The sequence below is a fragment of the Chaetura pelagica genome, unplaced genomic scaffold (assembly GCF_000747805.2).
Source record: "Chaetura pelagica isolate M959 unplaced genomic scaffold, ChaPel_1.0 scaffold221, whole genome shotgun sequence".
NCBI lineage: Eukaryota > Metazoa > Chordata > Aves > Apodiformes > Apodidae > Chaetura > Chaetura pelagica.
In genome coordinates, this window is record NW_009952533.1 from 4,136,146 (window position 1) to 4,142,145 (window position 6,000).

The following is a 6,000-nucleotide window of genomic DNA, read 5'->3' on the forward strand; positions in this document are numbered from 1 at the left end:
GAATACTGTGATTATTTAATCACCTTGTTCACCTCAAATACTTTCAGAATATATGTACAAATAGTAGAATTACATTAACGGAATTATGAAATTGCTTATTCTTAAAATGCTCTTTCTGACTAATACTTGTACTCACACAGACTTAAAGCTTCCCTATGCACTAGCTTGAGAGTTTGGAACAGGAAATAAAATAGGGATGAGAGAGAGCTGTGATCTCAGAGATATTAGGCACCAGAAATTATGGTGTTCTTGTTCCAGCTCTTACACTCACTCTGATACTTCCATTTCTATAGCACTTGCCATCTCTGGATCTCAAAATGGATTATAAAGAATAGTGATTTAAACCTTCCTGCACCTCTAGGAGAAGGGTAAGCAATATTATTCCCATTTTACAGATGGAGAAATTGTGATACAGAGAGGCTTAGTGTTTCTTATTAAAGTTTATTTTTTAACACACATGCGTGCACACACACAGAGCCAGAAACAGATGTCAGAACTTTCACTGCCCTCTCCTTTAAGCTAAATCCATCCTCCTTTCCATTTAACCTCTCTGATTTATATTCCCCATCTGTAAAAAGAAGGAAACTGGTATAGACATGGAGGGATTTGCTTGCACATATATTTCTGTGCAGATACAGAAAATAAAACTCATGGAAGACAAAAGTTGCCTTGGAAATCCAATGCTTTTTTTTTTGTTGTTGTTGTTGGCAGAGGATATTTTAGAATTTGGGACAAGGTTTTTTGTAGGTGGGAAAAGCTGCAGATGTTCTGCACCCTGATGTGTAATAGTTACTGCTACAAAATGGCCCAATTTTTTTGTCATATAAGGATAAAAATTGCAGTTTAAAAACTTAAAAATGCATTAATTTACATGGCAAAAGACTAGACACACCTAATAACTCAATTTCTGCCTTAGCTCAAATAATACCCTAAACAGATTTTGCTGAGCACCTCAAGTGCCCCGTCAACACCACTAATGCGGTGTGTCAGACAGGGGGACAGCAGAGCTGCATGAGAGCAGCAGTTGCTCTGGCTGTGTATCTCGATCGTTCTCTTCCATGAAACTCCTGCTGTGTTCAGACTGCAGCTTGAATCCCTCAATGGCAGAGAGCAATCTAGGCTACTGTACTTACATATGTACAAGAAAAACTTAAATGATTAGTGAACTTACAGAAAAATGTTTTGAAGATCAAATATCAGTCTTGTTATCACTATTATTGGAATTATTGTTTCCTGTAATGCTTAAAAATCTATTTTAGAAGATGTCTAGAACCTTGATTGGTCTGATCATATACTGCATCAAAACATGAAGATTCTTGTAAATCTTAACTGCAATGCTTAAAAACTATCTTGTGGAAGCTTTTAAAATTCCTTTATAATTCTGCAACTATGCTACAGAATTGAAACACCCAAACCAAAATATATTAGATGTTTTAATGTTTGTGTTAATAACACATCCGGAAATCATCTATATGGTGAATTCATAACTGTTTTTCACATTTTTCTGTGTGCAACCTATTGCATAGGCAGGCTAGATGAGATGAACATACAACATCCATGTTAGCATTTTCCTGTAAGTAATCCAACTTCCCTGTCATACAAGACACATTTCATTTGCTTACTAGTGAATTTATATAGTGAATAAGTATGACTAATGTATATATCTGTGTTAAATGGAATGGAGACTGGATGTGTTTGTGTATCAGCATGCAAGCATCAACATGTATATATATGAATGCCTTGATTAAAAAATTCATTCGAAGTTAAGATTCCTTTTTGTAGTAACACTTCATGCACAGAAATACACTGAATTTCAGGTTGAGATTCAGTTGATTTGGAGCTAAGGTAAAACCCTATTTTATCATTACGAGGTGTACTAAACAATAATGGTGATGTTGCTGCTGTAGTAATAATAATAACTTCAACAAGTGAGTTAGTTCCTTGTTTCAGCTTCTCGTGTGACTGAGATCAGAATTTAACCCAGGGTCTTTCTAAATGCTAGCACAAATAACTTGTTACCTTTGCTCCCAATTACTGTTAAAATAGCCAGTGTCTTGAGGTAATACAGCTACCACAGCTGGTGGATTAGGATCTGGGTTTGCTAATGCATTGACCTTCTTCATCTGTGTAACATGAGTTAATTTCCAGCCTGACAGTAAATGCTGAAATTTGAATTGTAGCACTAATGCACTATTTTTTTCATCTCTGTCAAATCAGACTAAAGGGTCATTTGGTGATGAGGATAATGGTTCACTTTGAAAGAGAAGGAAAACCAGCTTCTGAATCTTTGGGGCATCCTATATCTTGCTTCAAATAACAAGATGAACTAGGAAAAAAATAGGATTGGAAATTCCAATAATTGTGAACCTACAAGTCTGACAATTTGCCTTTTTCTTCTATTGATTCCATATAGGCACATTGGAATACTTGCCATGACATGTTAGACAGAATAATAAAACAGCATGTGAAGTTTGGTTTTCAGGCTATCAAGCCTCAAAAAGACTTTTCTCTGAAAAGTGAATCAACATTAAACTGTTTGCCACAGTGGGAATTTTAAGTGACAGTTTGTGACAAGTTTTGATTTTTTCTCTACCCTGTAAGAAATACTAAACCTAAGAACTGTTGGAGACTGGTTTTTTTGAGGGTTTGGGGTTTCTTTTGGTCTCTCAGAAGTGTCTTTTCTTTCTTCCCTGCAGCACGGAAAAGGATATGCTAGTCACTTCTACAGGACTTACCTGAAGCAGCATGATTTGCACAAAAGTCGACCAACAAAAAGCATCAACTTTCAACTTCATTATCTTGGCCATCCAGTTCTGTGTAACTGAAGGATTTGTGTGCTGTTGGAGACATCCTGGCCAACAATAGGACCTAATTGCTCTCAGCAGGCCTGAGAAATGAGTTGAAATGTGTAGAACTGTAGAAACTTCAGAGGCAACTTGATCTTGCCTCTCTGATCAGTGTGTGCCTGTTTACAGCACTATATATCTTTCTCTCTCCAAAATGTCACTGAGCCCTTTAGATGTTTATATCACCACAAGAAGCCAATCGTACAGATAAAAGAAATGTGCATTATAAATGCAATATCACTGTTTTAAACTTGACTGTTTTATATTATTTTTGTGTGATCAAGTGTTCCCCAAACTATTCCAACTTTACAAGAGAGATTGTGATCATGTTCTTATCACCTGTGGGTCATAAAAATGTTGCTAATCTGAAGACCCACAAAATTATCAAAGACATTCTGTAGTTTATACACCGTGTTGCAAAGTGTTTACTGTACTATTTCAAAGCTTCTAAATAAATATAAAATATATATATATTATATTATATATAATTTTCCGAAAAATGTGGTACAACTTAGTTGATTTTTAAATGGATTCATACAGTCTACACCATACACTAAAGTGAGAAGGTAATTCAGGGTTCCTAAGCTATCCTTGCTAAAAACAAAAATAAAATAAACCTTTAATAGTACTTCCCCAATATTCATATTTTGGTCAATCCTGTTTTTCTTGTTTAAAAAAAAAGAAAAAAGCTGTAAGCAACAACATTTTGTCTAAAAGTTGTAATGAATTTTCAATGCCAAAGATGCAGCTGTCAATATTACCAGAATGAGCGCTATGTACTATCAGAGGTATAACTCACTCTCCATTACTTTGATTATATTTCTATGGTTTTTAATTTGGAATCACAAAATCTTTTATAAGGCTCTATAAACTCACCTGTATATGTTGTTAAAAAGAACACTGGGTGTCTGTACATTTTGCAATGTAAGATATAATGTAAGTGAAGTTAAGTATTTTAAGAAAATCATCCCAAACCCATAAGTATGCATACATACATACATACACACACACACACATCTCTCTTTGATATAGATTTGTGAAATTCTACAAATATATTGCCTAAAAATATTTCTCTTGTGGCTAGGAATAGTTGTTGATAGCATTCAAATTACCAAGGCGAAGTATATGCCCAACTATTGACTCTTTTATCACAAAGGAGATCTGAAATTAGGAACATGGCACATTCTCAGCTGACCTCTCTTCCTCTGGAGTTAAAATGGGGTTGGCTACCATCTTTGTTGGGAAAAGGATTAAGCGTATAATCTTTATGTTCTGTAATAATTCTGTGGTCTGAAACAGTATCTTAGAGCACTTTTTTCTATGAAATATTGAAAAAAGCAAACTTTCAAAGGTAAAGGTTAAAATTAATTTCATGTCCATGGAGTTTAAGTACCATTTACTAAATGTAAAAATCTAGTAAAATGTTTTTTTCTTTTTTTTTCTTTTTGTATTGTGGTTTTTTTTTCCCCACTGTGTTTTAATATGTCAAATATGGAAAACAAATGAGAGAACACTGTGTTATCAACCGCTGTCTAGCCAAATTTGAACAAATTCCTAGCAATGATTCAATACTAAGTAAGAAAAGAGAAAACCTGTCATTGCTTGCAGCGGAGTTTGGATCATGCTGTTACATAGAAATTCTGATATCCCCACCAGTGCTGCCACAGGATGAATGAGAGATGCTCAATGGAGCCACTGCTAATAGAGTTTCTGCTAATAGTTTCTTCCTTTTATTTTTGTTTTTGGGGTTTTTTGGGGGTTGTAGATTTTTATTTTTTTTTATACTGACAATTTCTATTAGATAGAAGTATATAAATCATCTGTATGAAAACCATCCTGCTATGAATCTAAACAAGACTCCTGATCAATTTGTGAGAGCTTTTTGTGCAAACAGCTACTGGACCAAGCTCTGAAGTTATTCATTTGATACTGCAAACAAAAAAAAATGCTTGTTAAAAGTTTTCAATGTGTATGTCTGTCTAGCACATTTGTATAACAGCAAAATATTTTGTGGTATCCTTTTTAAAATGTATTTATTATACAAAACACAATCAAAAAAAGCACCAACAGTATCTTGAGCAAACACGACAGTGAAGTGTTTCTCTTGCTGTAATTAGTGAGACTTGTAGTCACCTTCGTGCTTTGTTAATTTTATGAAGAAAAGCACTGAAGTTTGTGACATATATTTCATTTAAAGGAGTTTATTAAGTAAATTCTTATTTCTGCTTTTAAAGCAAGAAAATCTTTGCCCTTCTTACAAGGTTTTTTTCTTTATTTCCAAGTATCTATTTAATAATAGATATATACCGTCAATTAAGGTGGTTTTCAGTCTTTTGGAGGAAATGTTTTTCCTTTCTATTTCATGGACAGTTGAAGTGTTTTTATTTAATGAAATTACTGCCACATTTTGGGTGTAATTTTTTCTGAAAAACCGTATCGTGCCCTGTCATTAATTTCCATAACTGAACGCTTTCCATGAACAGCGTGATACACGTACCCATTTCTTTTTTTCTTTTTTCTTCTTCTTCTTTCTTTTCTTTTTTTTTTTTTTTTAATGCTAAATAATGTAGGTATTGGTCCATGTATGCACAGAAACCCAACTGAGTCCATTGGGAGAATCCTGGAGGGAGTCATGATAGGATGTAGAATTGTTGAGGAAAAAGAAATGCTTAGGTACCACAGCCTGGGCTCCCAAGGTATTTAAAGAGGTAGCTTTTGCAGATTTCCCTAGCTGACAGTGAATTTCAGTGGGATAATGTGATGACATAAGCTTTGGAACACATTAAAAGCTAGTACATAGCTGCTGTAGCCCAGGAGAAGTGCTGAGAAGCATACTTGGCAGTGCAGAGGCTGAATTTCTCCTATTTCTTTGTTTTAGTGGGGAAGATACCTGTTGCATCCAGCCAACTCCCACTGCAATTGACTTGTTCAGCATCTTCCATGCATTTCATCATGCTGCTAGGTGCCTATCTGCAGTGATAGGTATGTAAATGCCTTTAAACATTAGCTTTTTTATTTGCCTATTCCTTTAAGCATATGTGATACAAATGTCTAAAGGACTCTGATTTGTGTATTGGACACAAAAGTAAACTGAAGTAGTTAGAAAATGTGTATATTGGATATTAAGGGGGAACAGCTATACCCATAAGCTGGT